Here is a 27371-nt window from a genome sequence, read left to right as displayed (position 1 = left end):
TTGCTTGTTTTCCTGCGGCTGAGACTCTCTGGCTTCTCTTTTTCACCTCTTCTTGTTGGGACACACCATCTTCTGATCGGATGTTCTTTTGCCATCTTTTTTTTTTTTTTTTAATATGTTTTTAGATGTTGGAGGACCTTTATTCTATTCATTTATTTACATGTGGTGCTGAGATTCGAACCCAGGGCCTCACACACACCAGGCACGTGCTCTGCCACTGAGCCCCAGCCCCAGCCCTCTTTTGTCATCTTTATCCAGAAATTTTGTGGTGAGCTTTTAAAAAATAAATAAAAGGGAGAAGAATAAATAAAAGGGAGAAGGAAAAAAACCAGAAACATTCCTGGCCCCACCCGGGACCTTCTGTTTCAGAGGGTCTGGGACAGGGCCCAAGGATCTCATTTTAAAAAGAACCTCGTGGTCTTTGGAATCACCCAGGTCTGCATCCGGTCCCTGGTGAAGAATGTGTGTGCTCCTCTTCCCCATTAATCAGTCCCCTAGACAGCACCTGAGTGCTGGAGCGCCCCAGGCTCCTCGGGCAGACCCCTCTACATTCAAGGATGACTTGGGGGGTCTCTTTTTTTATTTACCTGTTTGTTTTTCAAATACTACAAATAAGATGGATCTTTCTTTTCTTTTTTCTTTTATTTTAGTGGCAGAGATAGCCTTGGGAGGGATATTGTTGGATCCAACCAAAGTTCATTTCTAGATCTCTTTAGCTTTTAGGCTTCTGCTGGCATTTTGAGAGCATATTATCATTAGTGCTTTTAAGAAGCATTTGAACGCTACTTGAAATGCAAACACCGTCAAAGTGCTACTCATTTGTGAAAATGGAATGGAACGTCACTCACAGTGGGTCTTTAATACTGTTTAGGGCTTCACTAGAACAAGGGGCTTTAAAGAGTGCACAGTGGTACACGCGTGCCGTCCCAGCAACTCTGGAGGCTGAGGCAGGAGGATCACAAGTTTGGGGCCAACCTCAGCAACTTAACAAGACCTTATCTTAAAAGGAAAAAAAAAAAAATGACTAGGGATGGAGCTCAGTGCTAGAACACCCTTGGGGTAAATTCCTGTACCACTAAAAAAAAAAAAAAACCGAGGAGAGAGAGAGACAGAAACAGACAGACGACTGGGGANAATAAACAAGCCAAAGCCTCTGATCCTAAAAAAAAAAAAAAAAAGAGAGAGAGAGAGAGACAGACAGACAGACACTGGGGGAGGTTGAGGCAGGAGCATCGCTTGAGCCTAGGGATTTGAGATTAACCTGGGCAATGTAACAAGACACTGTCAAAAGGAAAACAAAGTTATGTTAAGACCTTGTCTCAAAATAAAATATAAAAAGGGCTGGGGCTGTAACTCCATGGTACAGCATCCTGGTTCAATCCCCAGTACTGCAAAACAATACAATCAGTGGACGTTTTCCCCCTCTGCTGCAGAAAAAAGTTGTTTAATGACAGAGGCCCTCCCCAAAGTCACATTCTTTTTTGACATATTGATATTTCAAGAAAGTATTTGTCAACTAAACTCCAGCGGTGCTGGCCTTTCCGTTCCTTGAACATGTTCCAACCTCAGGGCCTTGGCACCTGCTCTCCCTCCACCTGGAGGAGTGCCCGCCCCTCATGTGCCCGGCTTCCTTTACTCCTTCAGTTCTGATGCAGTGGCTCCTCCATGTGCCACCCGTCCCCGTCACCCTCCATCACAGCCCTGGTTTTACTTATCTGGGGTGACAAATCTTTACATTTAATTCTTCACCCCACCCCCCCGGGATTGAACACTGGGAACTTAACCACTGAGCCACATCCCCAGCCCTTTAAAACAAACAAACAAACGAACAAACAAGAAAACATTTACTTTTTAGTTGTAGGTGGACACAATACCTTTATTTTATTTTTATGTAGTGTCCAGGATCGAGAACCCAGTGCCCCATGCATGCTAGGCTAGCGCTGTACCTCTGAGCCCCAGCCTCAGCCTCCCCCCAGTCCTTTTTTAAAATGTTTTTATTTAGAGACAGGGTCTTCCTAAGTTGCTCAGGGCCTCACTAAGCTGCTGAGGCTGGCTTTGACCCAGCAATCCTCCTGCCTCAGCCTCCAGAGTCACTGGGATTGTGGGTGAGCTCCACCCGCCCAGCTCCACTGAATCCTTTGAAGGTGACTCCTTCCTGAGTATCCCCAGGGACTACAGCTGCTGGTGCCTCCTCAGAGATTACACCTTTTGTGGTCCAAGCCCCGCTGGCTCCTGGGCCTGATGACCAGGTGGTGACGGGTATCTCCACCCTGTGCCCTGCGGCTTCCCCCTTGGAATGAACATTCACCCTCTCTGTGTCAGGCACTGCGCCACAGAGAGGGCTCACCAGCGACCCCTCCTCCAAGAGCCCTGGGGCTTGCTCCAGGCAGGAGGAAAGCAGGAGCCAGCCAACACAGATGCATGCACTAGATATCCATGGGACCCTGGGGAGGAGTCCAGGGGACGCTGGGGAGGAGTCCGTCAAACTCCACAACATTTCAGTTCAAGAGACCTCTGCACAACCTGTGACCACAGTTAGTGACAACGGAGAGTCTACTTGAAAATTGCTGAGTGGATCTTAGGGTTCTCACCACACACACACAAAGGGGCGAGCTAAGGTCTGTATGAGCCTGGTTTAACTTTGACACTGCAACAGACACCAAAACTTCAGGTCGCTCGCCAGACACCCGCAGACTTTTGTCAATTTAAAAATAAACAGCTGGAGGGGCCGGGCTGGGGCTCAGCGGTGGAGCGCTCGCCTGGCACCTGCAAGGCCCTAGGTTCGATCCTCAGCACCTCATAAAAATAAATAAATAAAAATAAAAGGTACTGTGTCCACTACAACTAACAAACAAAAAAATATATAAATAAATATGAAAAACATAATTAAGAGCCGGGCTGTGGCTCGGGGTGGAGCGCTTGCCTGGCAGGCATGAGGCACTGGGTTCGATTCTCATGAAAAAAAAAAAACAAAACAAAGAAACGTTGGCAGTGTTGGAAAGTAATCACGGACGAACTGAAGTAAGGCAGAGCACGGGGCGGAGGTCGAAGCAGGACTGCCGCAGTGACCTGGAGGAGGTGAAGGAGTGGTCACTCAGGGCCTGGGGAAGGTCGCTCAGGTGACATCTTTAGGAAGGGTCAGGCCAGCCCTGGGGCAGGAGCAGGCTGCCGCCCAGGAAGCTGGGAGCCTCTGCGAACTGCGCAGAGACCTGGAGGCCGGAGGAGATGGAGGGGGTGGGGCCGCTGCCTGCGGGTTTGTAGGACAGGTCCCTGGAAGGACTTCAGGACAGTCCTGAAGGACTTGACTCTGTGAAACGCGGAGGCTGCTGGAGTCCTGAATGGAGGGAGCTGTGATCCGATGGCTTTGTAGACAACAGGCCGCCAACGGGGTGGGGTCCAGTAGGGCCGTTGGAAGACCCTAGTAACCCAGGCAGGAGGTGATGGCGACCTAGGCCCCGGAGCGGGCAGCGGAGGTGAGAAGTGGTCAGGGTCGCAGGGGCCTCGGATGGCTTGGTGGGCAGTCTGGGAGAGGGGGCAGGCGGGAAGATGGCTCTGGGGTTCTCCCTGGGCCAGGAAGGGCACAGCTGCCCCGAGGGCTGGAGGAAACTGGGCTGCCACAGGCGACAGCAAGTCACTGGGGCGGGAATCCCTTCCAGGCAGCCCCGGGCAGTTATTTTTGGACATCCAAACAGAGGTTGAGAGCAGCTGCTTCTGGAGTTGGGGAGAGAGGTCAGCTAGGAGATACAGATGTGTGAGTCACTGCCGCCGCGGTGGGGGCTGGAGCCCAAACAGCTGCGCTCAGCAAGGAGGGACAGGACGCGGCCAGGGTCCCCAGAGGAGCTTCCAGCACAGGAGGGGTCTGGAGAACTCGGGGGAGGGTGCACGCTGCTGTCAAAGCTGCCAAAGGGCCGAGGAGGGGCCATCGAAAGACAGGACTGGGCTGGGGTTTGAAGTCGGTGGAGGGGCCACCCAGGTGCCCGAGGAACCCACGGCAGAGGGGAGCAAAGAAGGGTGGTGGCGGGGGGTGGGGGTGGGCGCTGAGCCCAGGGAGGCTCTGCTTTTCCTTGACAATGGGGGACGCGCTGGGGAGATTCTGAAGAGAGGAGAGAACTGGTGATGGGCGAGAGGGGCGGCCTGAGCGGAGCTCTGGGGTGAGAGGCCGAGATGGGTGCTCAGAGGAGGGCCTGGGACGGGGGTGTCCAGGGGGCTGTGGGAGCTGGCAGGTGGGTGGGGTGGTCAGAGTGAGTCCACGCCTTCTCCGGTTTCTGTGAAGTAGGAGGCAGGCGGGAGGCTGGGAAAGGAGGCTGCCAAGCATGGGAAGCCCGTGGGAGGGCGGGAAGTGAGGAGTCCAGCAGGGTCATGGGGCCACAGCAGCCACCAGCCCCACGAGGCTCTTCTCTTACACCGAACCTTTTTGACCAATTTATTCCCCCAAAGCACAGATTTTGATGTCTCCCAGAGATGTGAGGAAACGAACGTTGTTATTTAAATCTTGGGACCAGGGGGCGAAGTGGTGCGCGCCTGTGATCCCAGAGTCTCAGGGGACTGAGGCGGGAGGATCACAAGTTCAAAGCCAGCCTCCGCCACTTAGACTCTTGTCTCAAAACATAAAAGGGCTGGGGAGGTGGCTCTGGGGTGGAGCCCCGTCGAGTCCTACACGTTAGTTACTTGATGGGAACAAGACTTGCCATGCAGTAAGACATTCATTACACAGGACCCAGAGATCTACAGAGCTCATCTTAGACAAGCGTTCCAAGAACACACAACGGGAAAAGGATAGTCGCATCAACAAACGACATCGGGAAAATGGATATCCACCCACAGAAGCACGAAGCAATGCTTACCTCACACACTACGTACAAAACCCCATTCAAAATGGATCCAAGATATCAGACCTGAAACTAAGTGTACAAGGAGCTCACATGACTCAATAGTAAACGTACAAATAACCCGACTTTAAAATGGGCAAACGTCTTGAACAGACATTGTTTCAAAGACATACAAGTAGCCAACAGTTACGTGAAAAGGTGCACAACATCTCTACCATTAGGGAAACACAGACCACAACCCCGGGGAGGTGAAAGTCAGAAAGTCCAAACAACAATAGGGAGGTTCCTCAAAATATTAAGAATACAGCTACCTTACGATCCAGCAATCCCACCTCTGCATATACACCCCAGGAAATAAAATCAGTATCTCAAAAAGAAAAACCATTCCATGCATATCTCTTAGATGCTTATTTAAACCACAAGGACCGTAGCGACGAACAACAGGACACATCTCTCATGCAGACACTCTTTGCTTGAAAACTAAATATTTCCAAACCAAAAATCATCTAGATCTTCAACACCTCCATCTACATCTTTAATAAGTCTTTAAACACCATGCGTAAGTCAGCTCAACCACACAGTAAAGATTTTACATGCTACTTCAAGTTCAAGATCAATTCCACCAATAAATTTTAAATATTTTATATGAAAACCAATTTATTGGATCATTTCATCATTAAAAATTTAAGTGCTTGGGATTTAGCTCAGTGGTAGAGCGCTTGCTTAGCATGCCTGAAGCCCTGGGTTCCATGCCCAGAACCACACACACACACACACACACACACACACACACACACTCACACACACACACACACAAAATGTTGAGACTAAAAGCAATAGTTTATTTTTACTGTCTTATGAAAATTGTTAAAATTAAAATTAAAAATTGTTAAAATTAAATTAAAAACTGCTCCTATTGAAATATTACATAACATAAAAGGGAAAGAATAAAGGATTATACATTTACACTATAAGGTGCAAATATAAATTACCGAGACATTCGTTTGCAGTTAACCAAATAACCCTTACCTGAGTTGCTTTGCATAGCTGAGCTCGATCTCAGTTCTTTCCTTTACAAACTTGATGTATTTCTCAAGAACGTCGATTCCCCACTGTGTGTGTTTTTCTAAGTTGTCAAACTGATCCTGTTTAAGAAAGGAGAGAGAGTTCACAGTCTTCCTCTGTGATGGACATAATTTCAATGGACAATCCTCAATAGTGCTTTGCCACACAGGAAGCAGTACTCAGAGTTTCCATGATCCTTCTTGGATGCCTTTTGGTTGGACAGTTTTAAATCAACATTACCAAATTTGGCTTGAAAATTGCCTGGAGTACTGAGCTCTGGCGGATTCATTCATGCTTTAGAAACATGATTTTTGGATGTCACTGATGCAAAGGGACCTGCCTCTCTCAGATGCCAGACTACTGACAGGTGACACCCACAGGCACAGCCTCTATAGGAACACTTAAACTGGGACATCTGGGTCGTCATTCCAAAAAGCTGATGGAGTTTGGAGCGAGGAAGTGGGAGTTATAAAAGTCTGCTTTCTTCAAAGAAATACAATGTCTCATGGACTTCATTTATGCAGACACACTGTGTGCCAGGAACTGTGCTTGGAACCCAAAGGAAAAGATGTGCTCCACCTTGCAGAGCGCCTGGGGTTCCTACTCCGGGGACAGGTCTGCCATGTGCAGAGGCATGTGCATGGCTTAGGTGGCTTGTCCCCAGGGTCCCCAGGGAGGGTGAGTGAGGCATAGGGGATGGGTGGTGCTGGGGCAAGATGAGAGACTGCCCAGGGCCAGGCCACCCTAGGCCTCTGCCGCAGACCCGAGGAGCTCAGACTCTCCAGCAGGCCGGAGCAGGACTTCCAAGGGGGTGGCATGACCACCAACAGCCTGTCCTCGCAGTCCAGAGCAGGGGTTGCAGGTGCACAAGGAAGGGTTTTGGAGACGCTGAACAAATAGAGTCCACCAGTGTCAGTGAATGACCAGGTGAGGGAGCAGGGGACACGTGATGGGGAGGGGCCAGGTGACTCCGCTTCTGTTTTCTGCGATTAGATTGGTCCAGACACGGGGGACCTGCATCTCAGGGTGGAATTAAATGAGCTTTGCCGTGTGGAGCAAGGGACTGGCGCGTCTGGGGACAGGGCGCGGGGAGCAGCTCCACTTGGAGCTCAAGGAGAGGCCGGGGAGGTGCGGATCTGAAGCCACAGCCAAGGACCAGAATGCCAGAGAAGGCAGCTCCGCGCAGATCAGCAGAGCCTGACCCGGGAAGGGGCCAGAGAGGACGGGGAAGAGAGCCAGGGGGGGCATCAGCACGTCACAGGGAAGAGGGCTTCAAGGAAGGCCAAGACGGGAAGTCGGCTGCTTCCCGAGAGGTGAGAGGGGTCTGGCCCAGCCACACACTGGAGGGACACAGGCCCCCAAACACTTCAGGGCTTCGTCACTTGCCTACCGGTCACAAATCAGCCATGACTGTCACACAAAACGGGGAGGGCTCGAATCAATCGATACCCAGCTACTGCGTCACCGCATCCCGCGTGTGTTCGACCCAACGGCACGTTCAACGGCACAGTTCAGGTTGTGCCCCCCAGCGTGGTGTCTTCCCTCCCTCCCTCCCTTTTTCCTCTTTCTCTCTTCCGGGGATTGAACCCAGGGCACTTTACCACCGAGCCGCATCCCCAGCCCTTTTTATTTTTTAATTTGGGACAGGGTCTCACTAAGTTGCTTAGGGCTTGCTAAGTTGTTGAGGCTGGCCTTGAAGTGTGTTTTCAATAAAGTCATCAGTATTCGAGGCCACTCTGCAACCTATGCCAAAGGACAGGTCCACATGTGACAGGTGCGCCTCACTGTCGGCCCGGCTTGGTTCCTTTAGGCCACTTTACTGAGGTATGACTGACGTTAAAAAGTTAGTGGTGCCCACCTGCAGTCCTAGCACTCAGGAGGCCGAGGCAGGAGGGCCATTTGTGCCCAGGAAACCAGCCTGGGCAATAGAGCAAGGTCCTGTCTATTAAAAAAAAAATGGCTGTGTGTGTCTTCTGTGTCCAGCTCAACGCCCTGAGGCATCTGGGGGTGAGCGCACGTGAAACCATCACCATGATCAACGCCAGGGACACTGCACATAGGACCCAGCCCTTTGTGCATTTTAGATATACACTGCAGGGTATTTTGCTTGTTGTTTGCTTTCTGATGGTGCTGGGATGGACCTCGGGCCTCGCACAGGCCAGGCAGGCCCCAGAGATGCCCCCCAGCCCCAGAACAGCCCTCGGCAGCCTGGCGCTGTGCGGCCCTGCAGCGTGCTTCCCACCTCCAGCCCTGACCTCAGGCCCACTATTGGGCTTCTGGACTCCAGTTTCCATTCAACGCTGTGCAGAGTGTGAAATGAATAGATTTTCTGTGATTCAAACTGGGGTGGAGAGGAGAGGACAGGAGGCAAAAGCAAAGCCACTGCCTCCCAAACTTGAGACATCTTTTGAAAAGAAATGATTTCCTCGACCCAACTCTGGCCTCGGCCCACAGAACAGCTGGAGGAACATCACCTAGTGACTGGAGGCCTCACCTTACTAAAATGCTTCCCTGATGGGAAATAGTCACCGTAAAATGCCTGAAATGATTGACACGCTGGGCTTGGTGGTGCATGGCTGTAATCCCAGTGACTGGAGGCTGACGCAGGAGGATCATAAGTTTGAGACCAACCTCAGCAACTTAGCAAGGCCTTGTCTCAAAATAAAAAATAATTAAAAGAGGGGCTGTAGCTTGGTGGTAGAGCACTTGCCTACGTGGGGCCCTGGGTTCGATTCTCAGCACCACATAAAAATAGATGAAATGAAGGTCCATTGACAACTAAAAAAAAATAATGATAATAATTAAAAGAAAAAAAAAAAAGCCAAGCTGGGCGTGGTGACCCACACCTACAATTCCAACAACTCGGAGGCTGAGGCAGGAGAACTGCAAGTACCAGGCCAGTCCCGGTAACTTAGCAAGACCCTGTCTCAAAATTTGAAAAAAGGGCTGGGGCTGGGGCTGGGGCTCAGTGGTAGAGCATTTGCCTGGCTTGCCTGAGGCCTGGGTTTGATCCCCTGCACCACACAAAAAAAAATCATCATCATCATCATAAAAATAGATATAAAAGGGCTGGGGAGATATAGTCAGTGGTAGAGTCCCCCCTGGGTTCAATCCCCAGGACCCTCCCCACCAGAACAAGGGTGAGGGGACAAAGTTCTCAGTGATTCTTGGTCCTCTGTGATACACTCCACAGCCACCTAGATTCCGTTTCAAGAAACGCTGCTCAGGAAAGATTATTTATTTATGTTATCTCTAAGACAAGCGTTGTTGAGCAAATGACCAGTGTAAACAAGGCCGTAGGTCTCTTTAAACTACTTGAGAGAACAAATACACAAACGGCTCAAGCAATGGCCACAAATCATTCCCAGCCACTGGGAGTGGGGCTTCTCCACAGCGCTCTGCTCCGGCCCCTTCCTCCTTGGTGCAGAGCCGCCCTATCTACTTCAGAACCAAGACCCAGGCCTCTGCGCGAGAGTCTGCTCTTGGCCATCGCCCCTCACCTCCAGGGCGATTGTCACAGGGACCTGTGACCCTGCGAAGGCTTGTGAGCGCCTCTGGTCCTGGATGTCCCTCTTGCCCTGGTCACCTCCAGACGCATTCTCCCTGACTACATACAGGTGTATGGGATACGGCGACAACAAGCTTTGGACGCCCAAGCCCTAAAAGCAAACCCGACAACAACAAAGCCCTCTGCTGTTGGAACTGCGTCCACTCCAAGATGACTGACGGCAGGCCAGCAGTGTTTTCAACCAAGTCATCAGGATTCCAGGCCACTCTGCAAGCTACACCAAAGGACGGGTCCAAATGAGACAGAAGATCTGAATAATAAAAACCCTCAATAGTAAGTGAGGGCCCGCGGCCACCGCCGAGCTCCTGTTATGCTGGATCAGCACAGCTCTGCCGGCGCCACGCCCTGCTGGTACCAACTCAGGGACACGCAGCGTGGACATTTTTACAGCAGCTGAAAGAAAATTCGTAACAGATGAAAAACTAATCAACCCACTTACATTCTTGACCCAAATGTGGGAAACTTCATGGAAAAAAGTTCCAAATCTTTAAAAGACTCCTTGTGAGCAACTAGTACAAACGGGCCTTTAAAAAGTGCCTTTGACACTTTGGGAATGGTGCCCACCCTGTGGCAGCAGCTCAAGAGCCCCTGGCTTTTTTCTTTTGGTGCTGGGGATTGAACCCAGGGTGCTCTACTCTACCCCAATGTCCTTTTGACTTTAATTTTGAGACAAGATCTCACTAAGTTCCTGAGGCTGGCTTTGAACCTGCAGTCCTTCTTCCTCAGCCTCCAGAATCGCTGGGATTACAAGTGTGTGCCACCATGCCCCATCTTGGTCTGCCTTCTTAAAAGTCATCGAAGGCTCCGAAGAGCTTTCATTTGAATTATAGTCACTAATATTTATCCTATCAGAAATTAAAGATTTTAAAAATCTGTTAATTCATCTGTATAGTAATAAATCCATCACATGCTAAGTAAATGGTGTAAATTTTATTTTTAATTTTTTAAAAACTATACTTTCAAGCTGGGCAAGGTGGTCCACACCTGTAATCCCAGAGAGGGGGGAGGGGGCTGAGGCAGGAGGATCACACGTTCCAGGCCTGCCTTGGCCACTCAGCAAGACCCTCAGCAACTTAGCGAGGCCTTGTCTCAAAATAGAAAGCACCGTGGATGAAGCTCTGTAGAAGAGCACCCTTGGGTTCATCCCCCAGGATAAATATATAAATAAAATACAAAAATTCAAAAAATGAAGAAATGTACTTAAAAACAAAAACAAGCAAACAAACAAAAATAGTGGGAAAGCGACCGTGTTCATGTTGCGGATCTCTTTATGCCTGGCTCAGTAGGAGGCAGCTGGTCCTCACTGATGCTTCTGCATTAATCTAATGGTTCCTTACTTAGGTTGAAGTATATGGAAACATCCGGCTCCACACAATCAGGTAGTTGGAAAACAGGCGAATTTCAAAGACCCTTTTTAGATAATTGCAGGTTTTCTCTGTTGTTCCACCTGGAAGCCGAGTTGTGGGAGGAGATGGAACCTGAAGGTGCTCTTCCTGCTCCCTCGCAGTCAGGTCCAGCCGCCCACCCTGCACTCTGAGTAGATCTTTACCTGGGATTGCACAACGTTATTGATGGGTCATCTAGGAAATCTATCCCACTGATGCATGCAGATCTCCTAAGTCTCGACATGTTTCATTACAAAATACCAAGAAAAAAAATCACATGTGTTTACATCACTGTCTCATCTTTCCTGAGTCTAAACATTTGGAAGCTGTTACACTCACAGTGCAAACACAAAATTTCCCCAAATTCTAATTTATGCTCATTCAGGTGGGCGCTCTGGCATGCATAAAGTACTTTATGCGTATTTCCTACCGTCTCACAAATATTGTTAGAGATGTATATTCAAGTCTGGGGACAAAATAAAATTAACAATCACTGTTTTATCGATGACTTTTTTTTTTGAGATGGGGTCCTTGCAATGTTGCCTAGACTGGCCTTGAACTCTGAGGTTCAAGCCATCCTTCTGCTGCAGACTCCCCGGTAGCTGGGACCACAGTCCCATGGGCCACTCTGCTTGGCTCTATCAAAGGCATTTTAAAATAAAACTGAAAAATGTTACCAGCTCCTGGTGAGGACTGCAGGAGCCACGGTACAATCCAGAGCTGCAGCCTCGAGTCACGCAAAGGCCCACGGTGTCACCCACCTTCGCTCCCGCGCCCTCAGTGCAAGGGTCAACCAAGTGTAAAAGACAGATGGTCACGAAAACAGCTCTGACCCGCGGACTCCCTGAGAGGGCTTCAGGAGCCTCCAGAGGCCCAGTGACCACACTTTGAGAACCACTGCCATATGACGTACACTCTTAAAACTTCTACTTAAAAGTTGCCCATTTCCAAAGTCTAAGATTAAGCACTCTAATACCTAACGGAACAGAATGCTTAATTTATACACACACACCGTGCCTGCCCACTCTCAACCATTAATCTTAAAATCCTCAGGAGGACTGCAAATGGATGTTTCCAAGTTCCTGGTAACAACCTGATGGTGCCCTTCAAAAACCTCTCTAAAGCCTTCTCTGGACCTCATGCTTGACCTCCAGGTCACCTTGTTCTTCAACTCAAACCAACCAAAGATCTGTGCCAGGAGCGTTCAGCTAGGAGAGGCTGGATAAGCAAAAAAGACCCAGGAAGAAGCAGCAATTGTGTTAACTGCTGGATTCAGATGACTTTCAAGTCTGGCTTTAGGTACAGGGCCGGAGTGAAGCTCCTTCACAAACTAAGGATCGAATCATAGAAGGTGCAGATCACACCATTGGTTTAGAATTAGAATTAGAATTCTTATAGAATCATGAAGTTTAATGAAAATGAATTCTGTCTTTACACCCCATCGGCAGTACTAAAGTTGGTCTCTCTGGGTCAGTAGATGATGAGGACTCTTGATTACTAGGTTTGATTTTTTTTTTTTCAAATTATGCAAAAGAGTTGACAAGGAAACTGCATTCAGAAAAGTCATATCTTTTTGAGATGTGGAGACCAAGTCATTCACAAGGAAGTTTTTCTTCAAAGTATATGTCAACTTTTTTAGGCAGGAAGAACAGGGTCTGGCTAAGTCACCAGGGCTGGCCTTGAACTTGCAATCCTCCTGCCTCAGCCTCCCAAGTGCCTGGTTTATAGGCGTGCGCCACTGCACCCTGCTCCAGGTCAACTTTGAAAATATCTCTTTCTCAGGGTGTAGCTCAGGGGTAGAGCACTCGCTTACACCCAGGGTGAGGCCCAGGGTTCAATGCACAGCCCTGTAAAAACAAAACAAAACTAATGCGGTACTTCCTATAATTGTGAAGTGTACTCAGCCAACATTAATTCAAAATCCCTGGGAGGAGCCAACCTGCAGAGGAGCTCTGAGGCTAAAGTCACCTCTGCATATGCAGCACAGAGTCAAGGACCAGGGACTCCGAGGTCAGTTTCCCCACAAGCACATCCTCCCCAGCAGCTACTCACTCCCTGAAGGGATTACCCCCTCCACATTTCTGGTTGCACTCTGCCTGTGCTACGTGTACTTCTATTTTAGGATACTCTGATCTCTGATAAATTCACTTTCCCAAGGACTTGAGCACATGGTTCCCCCTTAAATGTCTCTATTTAAATGGGGTCCCTTGGATGACATGACTGGCATTAGCTTCCTCCACCTTTGAGGGGAAAATGGCAGAAGACATAGATTAACTGAAGAGTAACTGTTTAAAAAAAAATTTTAAGTGTTTTTTGCAATTGCTTAGCATGCACAAGGCCCTGGGATGGATCCCCAGCGCTGCAAAGAGGGAAAAAACAAAGGAAGAAAACAGAAGACTGTCGCTGGCTGCCCAGCGGGGATCTGCGCTCCCCTCCAGTGGCCCACACTCAAGCTAAGGCGACAGATTCTAGCTGGGGAGGGACGGCCACGACGCAGCTCTACGACTGTGGTAAAAAGTTTCGCATTTAGGTTTCTTTGTTACAAGTAGCCACGAGCCAGGTTTCTGCTGTGGAAAGGAAAATAGGAAGGAGTTACTCTGTGTCCCAGCTTCTTTCCGGCGGTGGGAACAGAAGAACAAGACCAGAAGCAAACAGAAAGAATGTGTAGAGACAGATGGGCATGGAAGTGCATTTTTGTATTTTTATAACAATAATTATACTGTGGAGAGGGAACAGGAGGCTGGGGTTAGATGCGCAGTGAAGGGAGTTTGCAGGGAGGAGCCTGCCCGGAGGAAGGCAGGGGCTGCACCCGGAGACGGAGCCGGGGACCTGAACAGCAGCACGGGGCTGGACGGGGCGGGGTGCCAGCGGGGAGAGCCGCAGTGGGACACTGTGCTTTAAGAAGCAGCAACACACCTGCCGTCTATTTCAGTGTTCTCTGAATACCTCAGTAACCTCCAGTCCCCAACCTGTTCCTCTGGATACAACAAAAACAACAAACAAAAACAAACAGCTGTAACCGCTGCACGCTGGCGAAAGAGATAGGAAGGAATACGATTTTTCAGGGCAGGAAGGGGGAGGTCATTTCTTTATCATTATAAATGTAGGGCAGTTAACCACTGAGCCACACTCCCAGCCCTTTTTATTTTTTATTTTGAGACAGTCTTGCTAAGTTGCTGAGGCTGGCCTGTGATCCTCCTGCCTCAGCCTCCTGAGTAACTGGGATTATAGGGTGCATCACCACACCTGGCTTCAAACAAACAAACAAACAAACCCACACAACTTTTTTAAGAGCACTTTCTTTTCTTTTTTCATTTAAAAAAAAAAAAAAACTATGGGCGGGGGGAGTTTACTGGGGATGGGACCCAGGGCTTCCTGCCTGCGAGGCTCTCTACCAACAAGTCATATCCCTGGCTCCAAACTGATTTCTATTAGGGCAGTTTTTATTAGTCTGTTTAAAAGGTCACTCCTCCAGAAAGACATTGTCAGATGTCTTAAATAGAAGAGGAAACGTATTAAGGACGATGAGGCTATAAAAATTAGTCTCAGAAAGATGAGTCTCACTTGTGGCTGTCTATGGAGTCTGACAAAAGAAACGAGGCACAGAAAGCAAAATCTTGCTCTTTATAATAATTTAAAGACCAAACTTTCACTGGAACCGATCACAAGAGGGCTTAATCAAGTCGTGACTGTAAGTAAGATGCACATCTGTAACACAAACGTCCAGCACCCCTGGCGACTGGCACGGACCTGGAAGTGGGGTGTATACTTGCTCACTTCCTGGTTCCCATGAGGAGGCTGGACGGCGAGGCCATCCAAACAGGACAGTCTCTTTCCTGACCCGGCCCAGTGCCACCCCCCTCCACAGCCTGGAGAGCTGAGCACCTGCTGGGCTGGTTGCAGGAGGTTCTCCCCCCCAGCCCCCCCAAACAAGTTCAAGATGATTGATCCCAGGGAGAAAGAGAAGGGGAACCCGTCAAATACCAGGGAATCAGAAGGCTGGAGGAGAGGCCAGGGCGCAGGGTAAGGTAAGGCCAAGGCCAAGCCAGATTTAAGTCCCGACTTACTTCTAAACTCTATCATATTTCCAGGTGGAGGGAGGAAGGGCGACAAAATACTTCAGGGCAAAAAATGTTTAGCCTAGTTGACACCGAGGAAAAGGACTTCCACCAAACGCTCGCCAATGGCGGGGTTCTAGGGTTCTGGCGTCTTGTTTGTCTGTCTGCAGGGTGGGGGTGGAACCCAGGGCTTTCACACGGGTAGGGAGGTGCTCTGCCACCAGCTCTCCCCTGGGCCCTGAGCTTCCAGTTTTGAGTAAGTCAAGCAAGGACAGGTGACAGAAGAGTCTCCATGCCACTGCCCAGTTGGCCATCTCCGCCAAGGACCTAGGATCACATGGGGACAGCTGCCACAGTGAGGACTGCTAGGAAGCCATGTGTGTCCCTGTGGTGGGCTGGGGGGCTGCAGAGAGGGAGACAGAAGGGGGCCCAAGACAGCACTTGCAGAAAACGAGGTACCCGTGGGCGTCCCCCCAACTGGCTCAAGTTCTCAGTCAGACGAGCCTGTGCAGGTGGTTCTGGAAGACATCCCTTGGGACAGACACTGCAGACACCCATTGGCCACCCGTCCTCCCTACACAGAGCACCTGTCTGATTACGAGGTCACTTTTCCATCTCTATTGCAGGGAGGACATGGACACGTGACAAAAGCCTGGCTGACCAGAGGCAGGGGATGTCTACTGGGCTAATACTGAGGGTGAGGTTTTCCTCTCTAGTAAGTCTCCCGGGACTTTTGTTTGTTTGTTTATTTTTACATTTTTGTTGATAGTAGGGATTGAACAAGGGTGCTCTACCACTGAGCTACATTTTTATAATTTTTTTTACTTTGAGACAGGGCCTGGCTAAGTTGCTGAGGCTGGCCTCCAACTTGTGATCCTCCCACCTCAGCCTCCTGAGTTGCTGGGATCACAGACGTGCACCGCCCTGCCTGGCTAAGCTTCTCTTCTTTACTCGACGTGAATTTCTGAACCGTCCTGCAACCTTGAGGGGGAGGCATCCTCATGGGCTGGGGATGGCAGAGCCGGAGCATGGAAAGCACCCAACTTTTCCATGATGTTATTACTGCACTGTGACACCGACCCAACCCTCTGGCCCCTGGGCTCCCCAAACACGCACGACATCTGGTTGTTCAAGCCACTTTTCAGTGGATCTCGGTTGTGACCCGAACACCTCTGTCTCCACCATTCTTACTGGGCAGTGACCAGGAGCCAAGACCCTGGGCAGCAGTCGAGGCTTCAAGGGTTTAAATAAAAGACTTGCTGGACCCCAGCGAGACAGGGGATTAGGAGAAGTTCCTTCCGAGGAAGTGAGTCTATGCAGAGGAGGACGGGAGGTAAAAGTCACCCAGCAACACAGAGGGAAAGGGGGACCGAGGTGGGGGGGGGCTCAAGCCCAAGAAATGGAGGCGCCCTGTGTCCAGATAAAGGGGAAAAGCAGTGGGAGGGGACAGGTGGGGACAGGCGGGGACAGATGTCTCAAGGTCACAGCCAGGACCCCACAGGACTGTGGAGCAGTGCTTGACAGCCCGGCCACCTGCTTTCCTAAGACTTCTTTGGAACTTAAAAAAATTTTTTTTCTTTTAATTTAAAAAAATGCTTTTGAGGGTCAGGGGTGGTGGCTCAGCGGTAGAGCGCTCGCCTAGCACGTGCGAGGCCCTGGGTTCGATCCTCAGCACCACACAAATGTAAAATAAAAATATCGTGTCCACTTAAACCTAAAAAATAAACATTTTTAAGATAAAATAAATAATCATGTCTTAAAAAAATACTTTTGGTGTTGGGGGTGGAAGCCAGGGCCTGTCCCACTGGGCTATGCCCCCAGCCCCAGGCTGTGCTTTAAAATCATTTAGTGAAGTTTAGAGAAATGATCAATGACTCTGGAAAGAGTTGGTTTGTTATCTCTTTGTCTGTGTTCTTGTTGTTTCACAATGTGAAACCATCGTCGAGTTGACGGTCATTTTCTCCCCCAGCCTCATAGCCCAGCCCATCAGAAGCCCTGAATCCCATCTTCCCAACACTCCCAAGAAGAGGGTGCAACATAAGGCCTTTGGGCTTGGGCAGAAGCCTCAGTTTTCTCACCTGAAAAATGGGGAAATAGACTTTCTGCCTGTTGCGTTCTTAAAATAAACCAGTGGCCCAGTGTACATACACGTGGGGTCTGGTTATCAAGCGTAATATTATGAACTATGATCTACTCTAGTTCTGCATTCCAAAAATGACCAATGTCTTCCTGTTGAAATTCTCTGAAGGGGAATTAAGATGAGAGAGCAGGCTCGACAGGAAGAAGGAACAAGCAGACACAAAGGCTGGGCTTCAGAATCATTTATCGGGTGAACACTAGGAGGGGAGCCGTGTGACCGTAGTAATGCAAATAAAAAAAATTCCTGCCAGGTGTGGTGACGGGTGCCTGTAATCCCAGTGACTCGGAAGGCCGAGGCAGCAGGATGGCGAGTTCAAGGCCAGTGTGGGAACCTAAGCAAGACGCCATCTCAGAACAGAACACCAGAGCTCGGGGTGCAGCTCGGGGGCCAGCACCTGCCTCGCAGGAGCATGGGGGTGGGCGGGTTCCAACCCTGCGAGCAGGAGGGACAGAAAGGCCACCCAAGAGAGAAGAAGGGCGGCGCTGGGGATGGAACCGAGACAGCCCTGAGCATCGGGGCAAGTGATCCACGGCTCCTCAGCCTCTTGGTGGGACCAGGGGCCGGCAGCAGAAGACGGGAGGCCGCCATGCCCGTCCATTCTGTTGGCATCACGTCCCCCAAATGGGAAAAACGGTGCATTTTTTTCCTGAAATTTCACTAGAGCTGAAAAAAGAGGGGCGGGGGCGGGGCTCAGGGAGAGCACGTGCCAGGGAGGCCCCAGTTCCACCCCAGCCCAGGGGGCTGTGATCAGAGGGGAGCCTCGGGAGGGTCTCCAGCCTGGGGGCCTGTGGCTATTTCTGTCCTCGTCCATCCACAGGCACATTTTCGCAGACTGTTTTTAAGGCTCCATAATTATTTCATTGTTGGCTTAGGACGGGCTGATGGGAAGGTCTTCAGGATAAGAGGCACTTAAGGTCACCGGAGCCTCTGTCAACCAGAGATAAAAACAAAGAGAAAACATCTATGAGGGAAACACTTCAACCCATAGGATGATCCATCCCATGAAGTATTGAACTACTACTTTTTCCTTGATTGATGTACTTCCTTTTCTGTCCATATATATATATATATATATATATATATATATATAAAACCTAATTCAGAAAATGGGCATTGCTTAGTACCCAAGTATGGATTGATTATTGATTGCAGAAAAGATTTCACACTGGGCCGGGGTGGGGGGCACTTATGTTGTTGTTGGGGGGAGCCCTGGGGATTAACCCAGGGGTACTCTATCACTGAGCCATATCCCGGCCCTTTTTATATTGTATTTTGAGACAGGGTCTTGTCAAGTTACTGAGGCTGGCCTCGAACCTTAATCCTCCTGCCTCAGCCTCCTGAGTTGGTGTGCACCAAACAAAATGCTCATGGAGGTTAGTCACAATAAGCAACAAGTGCTTTTTCTACTCTATGACCTAAACAACCACCCATCCACTCATCCAACTAAATATTTCACTGAACACCTACTGTGTGCTAGCACTGCTCTAGGAACTGAGGACCCACAGCAAACAGAAGATACAAATTCTGCCTTCTCATGGAGTTGGTGTACTACTCGTAGGTCTTTATTGTACAAAGCTATAAAGAAATCTAAGATGAGTTTAGAATGGATTTGTTCGCTTTTCCATGAGAACAACAGTGTTCTCCCTAAATGTGGACATTCCATAGCCCCTTGATTCCTATAACAACCAGTTATCAAGACTTGTCCCACGAGGCCGGCGGCCCCGGGGCCTCCCCACTGGGTGTCCAGCTCCCCTCCTGCCCAGGTCTTTTCTAGAGAAGGCGGGTCCACCACCGAACACCACCGTCTGCAAAACAGGAAAACTACCCACCAAAAAAGCCACTGCACTAATCTGCAGTGAAAATTGCTCGGTTGAGCATTTCTTTGCTCATTTATAAAATTAACCTTTTTCAGATACGGTCATCGGCCTTTGGAATTTCCTCTCGAAACCAATCTCGCTGTTTTGCATAATCTCTTCATGTTAAGGTAATTAGATGGGCCACATTTTGAGCAAATGTTCTTCCTAGTTTTGAATTTTTCTGTGTGACTGCTAAGGACTGAATGTTCACATCCTCCCCAAGTTGCAGGTTCAAACCTAACCCCAGCGGGTGGGATCTGGAGTGGGCTTTGGGGAGATGAGTGGGTCAGGAGGGTAGAGCCTCCTGAATGGCATTAGCCCCCCACAGTAAAGGCCCCTGAGCCCCCTTCCCCGGACCAACAAGTGTCCCTCACCAGACACCAAACCTGCCGGAGAAACAAAGGCCCGTTGTTTATAAGCCTTTGATTCTCTGTATTCTGTGAAAAGATTTAGAAAAGCAACTTTTGACACACAGACAAATCGATGTTTGGTGACCCTAGAGGGCTAGGACTGTGAGGGTCCCCATCTCGTCTTGTCCTTCTCTGTGCGGTCCAGGTGTTCTTCAACAAGCATTTTTTGCAGGGCTGGGGATATAGAGTCCTTGCCCGGCATGCTCGAGGACAAACAAAACAAAAGCAAACCACTTTGTGTGATTATTAATTTAGCACAATATTAACCCAAGTCATGACTTATTACTTTAAAGACACCCAAGGAAATGATATAAAGAAAGGTCTACTGTGTGCCGAGCACAGTGGCCTGTCATCCCAGCTTCTCTGGAGGCTGGGGCAGGAGGATCACGAGTTCGAGGCCAGCCTGGACAATTTATCGGGGCCCTGTCTCAAGATAAATATAAAGAGCTAGGGATATGGCTCAGCGGTAGAGCACCCTTGGGCTCAATCCCCAGTAACCCCCTCAAAAAAACCCAAATCTATTATGGAAATAACATCTACCCTTACTTTACCACCATTTCTGTCTAGACAATAATTCCTGATAAAATAGCACAAATGTTGCCAGTTTATTCAAGTTTGATGTTTTTACTAAAAGGAAAAACGTCTCTATTGTCGTGTCACTGAACATGGAAGGATTCTCTCCCTGGGTACCAACTTCTGGGTACCTAAGAGCCACGTGCTCCTGACATGGCTGCCTCCTTCACCAGGCCTAAGTCGCTGCATCCTGCGGGCCAGGGAAGCTGGCGCTGCCAGGTGTCCTTGGTATACACTTGCTGGATGATGAGCAGGTCGATGGAGCATCTCACTGGTGACTGTGTGGCCCGGGGCCAGTGTCAGTGTGGTTCACATACGTGGTCCACAGTCCGGGCTTGGGGGCAGCGTGTGCCAGGGGCCGCGTGTGCCAGGGAGCTGGGTGCAACTCTGAGACAGCAGCCGCCGGCTCTCAGGGAGCTGTTAAAATGCAAGATGGAGAGCGCTCTCCATACAGAAGATGGTGATCTCCTTCTTAATCTTCAGTCACCATGAAGTAGAAGCCGTCCAAGTCCCAGAGCAGAGACGTCTCCAGAAGATCTCTAGCTCGTGGCTGCCTTCCCTAGCTGCTCATGAGCCTGCAATCCCAGCCCTAGTGGGTTCCTCTCATCACTTCTACATGGGCGGCCTCCTCTGCTTCCTGACCAAAAGCTCTTCAGGTTTTAAACATTAACAGAGAGTTCAAAGACAGCTCACCAGGCTCGGCTTTATTTTCCAGTAGTTGTAAATCATTTCTGATTTCATGTTACCTCAATGCTGAAAGCGCCTCTTTCTGCACATGCTGATGTAACCAACACAGGAATACTCTGTTTTAAAAATGAACCCAAACAGGTAAACTAAGAGGACACACTGCTAGTCCCACTGTGGGGCTGGGCGAGCTCTGTAGGTCCTCCAGCTGACACCCTGAAGTCACACTGCCTGTGTCCCAGGCTCACTGTTCCCACCTAACTGGTGGCGGGAAGTCCCTCTGTACTTAGTGCCACTGCTCTGTACACGTGAAGATGGTTCTGGTGCTGGAAGTGTACATTTGTGGTAGAGCACGTGTTTAGGATGCATGAGATAGACCCTGGGTTTGAGGTCCAGCAATTCGGGGAATAAAAGGTAAAACTGGCAAGTTATGTGTTATCTATATTTTACCACAGTTTTTAAAAAGGAAAGAAGAAGACGGGTGTGACGGTGTGTGCCTGTAATCTCAGCTACTCAGGAGGCTGAGGCAGGAGGATCAAAAGTTCAAGGCCAGCCCTCAGCCACTTGGGGGGCTCTCATCTAAAAATTTAAAAATAAAACAGGCTGGGGATGTGGCTCAGTGGTAGAGAGTTTGCTTAGTGCCTGAGGCCCTGGGTTCAATCCCCAGCATCAAACACACACGCCCAAAGTAAGAGTATTAGGAGAGACCAGGAAGATGGCCTGACCACACAAGGCCATTGAAAGGAACGTGGAGCACACAGGAAGCCACCTGAAATGCTCTGCGACACTAAATCTGCACTGGTTTGTTGACTTGGCCCGCAGCCCGGCCCTCCTGAGTTCCACTTGGTCTTAAGGGCTGAAGACTATGAACCACATTTCCAGACTCTTCTAATTAAGGCTCCGCTGGGTTTTGCAAGAGAGATGGGCTCTCATGGGAGATATGGAAAGCAAAAATAAGGTAATGGAAAAAAAAAAAAAAAAAAACCCAACAGTACCAAATGCTAGAGTTGTTTAGGACATAAAATGCGTTCATACATGTGAAGTGCTTAGAACTGGCGCCGAGGGGCTGGGCGTGGAGCTCGGTGGCACAGCACCTGCCCGGCAGGCACAGGGCCCTGGTTCCAGCCCCCGCCCCGGGAAAAATCAAAACTAGACGCCTGGCACCAAGTCGGTAGTCACAGTATTGCCGACATAGTAAACCTCGTGGCATCATCAAAACACAGGCCGATGATTCACACCCACCAGGGCCACAAACAGTGAGACGTCTCCACAGGAGCCTCGGCTCACGGCTGGAGCCAGTAGGAATCCCACAGTGGTCACGGCTGGAGCCTGAGTCGAGGAACTAATTCCCCACGTCCAGGGATTTTTGACAGGACCACAGAAACCTCCAATCGAGAAGAAAGTGCCCATGTTTCAGGAGTTCCTCAGCATTGTGCAAGTGCAAGGCATTCTGCTGGCCCCACAGAGGCTGCAACTCAGATGATCTCCTTGCTCCATGGAAGTGCTGACAGCGTTCGGAAGGCTTGTTAATGGTCTAATTCGAATATATCTTATTTTGCTCTCGATATGAATCTGGGTCAGTCTTTTTCCTATTTCACAAATACAAGGCAAGATTTGGCAGTTGATGCAGTGGTGCATACCTGTAATTCCAGCTACTCGGGAGGCTGAGGCAGGAGGATCACAAGTTAGAGGCCAGCTTCAATGACTTAGCAAGTCTCAAAATAAAACATAAGAAGGGTCGGGAGTATAGCTTAGTGGTGGAGCATCCCTGGGTTCAATCCCCAGCACAGTGGGAAAACAGATTTGGTGAGATCGTTTGAAACCATGTCCCCCGGGCTCCCATTCTCTTAACTGTAGACTACCCAATTCATGGAAGATCATAACAGCTACCCCTTCTAGAGGCTCTGCTCCCAGTACCCTGCGAGGCAGACACGGTTAATATCCCCTTACTTGTGAGGGTAAAATGAGACATAGAAAGGCCAAGGACTCACCGGGTGTCACATAGCTATTAACTGAAAAAGAGGTGAGACTTGAACCCAGAGCTCCAGGCCTTCATCTTTAGACTGTCTGACCAGAGGGCCCTGCTCCTGGCTTCCTCTGTTGTTGCCCACGTTGTACTAAGTTCTCAACAACCAGGTACCTTTCTGCCTCCATAACCCGCCCACGGCAGGGTCAGAACTGTGTCCAGTTTTGGACGCCAGGCCCCCGGGCAAGGTGCAAGGGGCAGAACTGGAACATGAGAATAGCTTGTCCTGAAGTCCACCATCTCAGCCTCCGTGGCACAGAAGCACGGCCGGAGAGCGCGTGCAGAAGGAGCTGCTAGGAGGGAAGGCTCATTGGGTTGGCTTTGTTTTGTTGGGTGGATGGTGGTGGTATTTTTTGGTGGTCACCAAAGAAGAAAACCTACTACTAATCATTACAGGTTGAACAGGTGTGATGCGTTTGGAATTCTAATATGGAGAGGAGGGACCCAACCCTAAGGACAGGAGTCTCATTACCAGATGCCGTCAAGTCTCATGTAAAACTTGAAATGTAAAATGTCTCGCATCTACGGTAGTCGTTAACTTACAAAATATCGAAACGAAATTATTATATTTTTCCACGTCCTCTATGAAGTGCAAATTTGTGTTATTTCAAACCTATATTTATTCCAGGTAAAGGAAACAAATTCCAACAATAGAAGAGGGTACCTTATAATCATCACAGTAAATGGTACTATTAACAGCAATCAAAACAATTGTAAAACTCAAGTTTTGCTTCAAGAAAGATTTAGGCTGGGGCTGTGGTTCAGCGGTAGAGCGCTTGGCTGGCACATGTGAGGCGCTGGGTTTGATCCTTAGCACCACATAAAAATAAATAAATAAAATACAGGTATTATGCACAACTACAACTAAAAATATTTAGTAAAAAAAAATTGAATCAGATAGCTAATAACTTTGTTCTCAGAAATCCAAAGCACCTCCAACATAAAATTCTGCTTGAAAATGTTTACTTATTACTAAAATAAGTAGAAATATAGTCCAACCAAGTGAGTAGACTACAGCTTCTTTATTGTAATATGTTATTATGAAATTATTGATTTATTTTTGTGTAATGGAGATTTAACCCAGGGCCTTGGACATGCTAGGCAAGTGCTCTACTACTTTTTTCTTGGGACAGGGTCTCATTAAATTGCCCAGGCTGGCCTAGAACTTGTGATCCTCCTGCCTCAGTCTTCCAAGTTATTGAAATTTACAGGCGTGGGCCACCAAGCACAGCTGAAATGAATTTTTTCATGTTTCTGAAAATATAACTTTGCTTTATCTTCTTCTAAAAAATATTCACCAGGGGCTGGGGATGTGGCTCAAGCGGTAGCGTGCTCGCCTGGCATGCATGCGGCCCGGGTTCGATCCTCAGCACCACATACAAACAAAGATGTTGTGTCCGCCGAAAACTAAGAAAAAAAAATATTAAAAAAAAATTCTCTCTCTCTCTAAAAAAAAAAAAATAAGAAATATTCACCATAGTGATGTGCACCTGTAGTCACAGCAGCTCTGTAGGCTGAGGCAGGGGGATTGCAAGTTCTAGGCCAAGGCCTGTCTGGGAAACTTAGTTTCTAAATCAAATTCGAGGCCAGCCTCAGCAACTTAGTGAGGCGGCCCTGGCTCAACAAAATAATAAAATAAAAATAAATAAAAAATTTAAAAGGGTTGGGGATATAGCTCAGTGGTAAAGCCCCCCTGGGTTTAGTCCCAGCATGAAAAATAAAAAGCCTATCGACAGTTATTTGATTCTACAGTAGCTAACCTTGCAACTCATACAAGGATATCCAAGATCTTTATGCTTAAAGGCCTTATTCACTGCACTGACTTATTTTTAAATTTTAATAATAGACTTCATTTTTTAAAAGTAGTTTTAGGCTCACAGACAATGCAAGCAGAAAGTGCAGAGTCCCCACGTTGCCCATCAGCTGGGGCCACCATTCATTCATATCTTGAGTGGGGGGTGGCGCAGGGGCAACTGACAATCCAGGACTCATACGTGGTCATGAACTCAGGGCCACAGGTCACATCAGGGTTCACTTGTGTTGCTCAGGTCTGAATTTGGCCAAATGGATGATATAACTTACCCATGGTTTTAGTGTCATACAGAAGTATTTTATTGCCCTAAAAATGCCCTGTGCACCGCCCCCCCCCCGCCCGTAGTTTTTTTTTTTTTTTAAATGAAAAAAGAAAAGAAAGTGCTCTTAAAAAAGTTGTGTGGGTTNGCAGGATTACAGGGTGTGCCACTGTGCCTGGCCTGACTTTTGGCTTTGGTGAACGAACCTATACAAGTTATTTGTTTGAACCTGGTTTTCAGTCCTTCGGGGTTTCTACCTCCCAGCCGCAACGGCCAGTCTCTTTCCTGTCCCTGTTGTGTCCACTCTTCAGGATGCTGTGGAGCTGGACTCACTCACCAGGCCAGCCTGGCTCTCTACCTCGCAGCGGCACGGACACTTCTTCCCGCCCTCCAGAGCCCGAAGCCCCTCCACCCTGGTGCTGGACAATACTGCGTAAGTGAACCGGCCGGTGGTGAGGCCATTTGCCTTCCCAAAGGCTTCTTGTTTCCGAGTGGCGGCAATTATGATAAAGTCGCTACAAACATCCTCGTAGGAGGTCTTCACAGATATTTCACTTTTAAAAAACAAATCCTGGTCTGGGGATTTAGCTCAGGGGTGGGGCACTTGCCTAGCATGCCCGAGACCCTGGGTTTGATTCCCAATCCTGCCCAAAATCATGAATATCTAATGTGTGGCGAGTCCTAGGCTTGCCGTGTGATTTTCTTTTTGCAGGCAGGATCGGTAAAGATAGGGAAACTAGCAGAACAATGCTCTCTTCTCCAGGGAAGCCTTGCCTCCGTCACCTCCCCTGTACATTGTCACATCATATTATGTACTCTTGTGGCATTGATTAGGATATATCTCCATATTTACCTGGTGGTTTTTTGACTCAAGTCTGTCTTCACAATCAGACTGTGTTGGAGCTGCCGGGGACACTACAAAAGCCCCAGTCTGCTTGAAATGCAGCGGGCACAGCCCACAAGTCCACCCTGCGACTCACCACTTAGGAAACAATAATGCAGCTGAGCCAAATCTTTCCAAAAGAATTTCTACAAACTCTGGGGGTGGGGGTGGGGGGGGACTGTCTCCTGATATTTTGAAGTGGGGACTTTATTTCAAGCAAACAAAAATCATCTTTTACTCTTTAGAAATAGTCAAGAAATAAGCAAATGAGTTGATCAAATCATTATATTTCCCCCCCAGAATAAAAGCTGACATAAACCAGCCAAGTTGACTTTCTGGATTAAACTAGCATCAATGGCACTGATTTCATAAAAAGCATTGACGGAGGGCTGGGGACATAGCTCAGTTGGTAGGGTGCTTGCCTTGGCTGCACAAGGCCCTGGGCTCAATCCCCAGCACCACACACACACACACACACACACACACCCACAAAGTGTGGATTTAATAGTGACCTTGGATAAAAGCTACACCCACGGAGTGGCTCAAGAAGACATTTCAGAAGATCAATTTTGTAATTTGCTCTGACATTTTACAAATCAGTAACTTAAGTTGCAAGACACAGCACCATGACTGTCCCTCTGGAGCCCCAACCGGCCCAGTTCCCAGTCGGTGATCATTAACCGGGAGACCTGAGCAACACGCCTCTGCTCTGGTCCGCGCAGGGAGGGCCCACGGAGCGCAGGAACCTCGAGACTGCCCAGCACAATGCCGTCCACCTACGCAGACGCTGGGCCTCGCTAGATTTAAAACAAAACCAAAGGCCACAGGGTGGAGACCAAGTGCTCCGTCCCCCTTGGAGGCTATCCTGCTGACTGCCTTTTGGGCAACAGAGCGATGTTTTAATCACATTTCTCAGTTCGAATACTAAGAGGGAAATTCTGTTGGCGGTGGAAACCCTGGCACGACACAAATAGCATCGCAGCCTGGGCCTGGGCCTGGGAAACGGGCCGCTCATTTTCATCTCAACCATGCCCACAGCCCGCCCCTCCCACGCGGCCAGTCCTCTGGGGTTGCCTGCTAACTCTTCTCCTGTTGGGTATTTTTCCTTTTTGGTTCACTAAGTCTTGCCTATTTGAGAAGAGCAAGACTGCAACTTGAAAATTATTTCTGCAACAACTGAACTAAAAGGCCTTAGGAACAGCAGAGTTTCCAGTCGGTGGAGAAGGCACTGCTGGCCTCTCAGCAGGGAGCCATCCCTTCCAGCCTGAAGGTCCTTGGACTGGCTCTCAATGCCCAGCCGAGCCCAACTCTCAAGGACTTTGAAAAGCTGCCATTTCTTCAAGTGTCGGGCAGCTCAGAATAGGGCTCAGGCTGGCCCTGGGGGCTGTGGGTCAGTGCCACACCCTGTGACCGCCACTGATTCAATCACTATCACTCAGGTACACAGAGATCCCACCCTTGCAGAGAACAACCAAACCAAACCAAGAAAAAACAAAACCACAGGTGCTGAGGCTTAGCCCGTGGAAGGCCCAGGGTTTGATCCCCAGCACTGGGAAAACAGAAAAGCAAGTGTCTCCCAAATAATGTCAAGCGGCTGGTTATCTTCTCAAAGTCCTTCTGATAAAGGCAACTAGTCATTCAGAACAGGTGGGTTTTATGTAATGAAAATTGCTATACAATTTCTAGAAATCTCATTCCCATTAAACTTAAGGACGACTGGCAAGCTGTTTCCTATGTGTCCCCCTCCCCCCCACCTGGGTCAGGGCCTTGCATTTACATGTTAGTGGAAGTGAATCACAACACAGGCAAACTGAAAGGCGTT

The 27371-nt window shown here is 49.0% G+C and overlaps 1 protein-coding gene across 20 annotated transcripts in view; it reads right to left on the bottom strand.

The window, feature by feature from the left end:
* Fnbp1 (formin binding protein 1) overlaps positions 1-27371 on the bottom strand; it is a 103875-nt gene that overhangs the window by 57495 nt on the left and 19009 nt on the right. For all 20 annotated transcript variants that reach the window (XM_048812903.1, XM_048812895.1, XM_048812893.1 and 17 more), the window contains one exon: positions 5859-5974. The gene's annotated coding sequence lies outside the window, so the exon portion shown is untranslated. Of the gene's footprint in view, positions 1-5858; positions 5975-27371 lie in introns of those variants that run through there.

The sequence above is a fragment of the Marmota marmota genome, unplaced genomic scaffold, assembly GCF_001458135.2.
Source record: "Marmota marmota marmota unplaced genomic scaffold, marMar, whole genome shotgun sequence".
Taxonomy (NCBI): domain Eukaryota; kingdom Metazoa; phylum Chordata; class Mammalia; order Rodentia; family Sciuridae; genus Marmota; species Marmota marmota.
The sequence above is the reverse complement of the archived record's forward strand: the minus strand, read 5'-3'. Positions and strand labels throughout refer to the sequence as shown.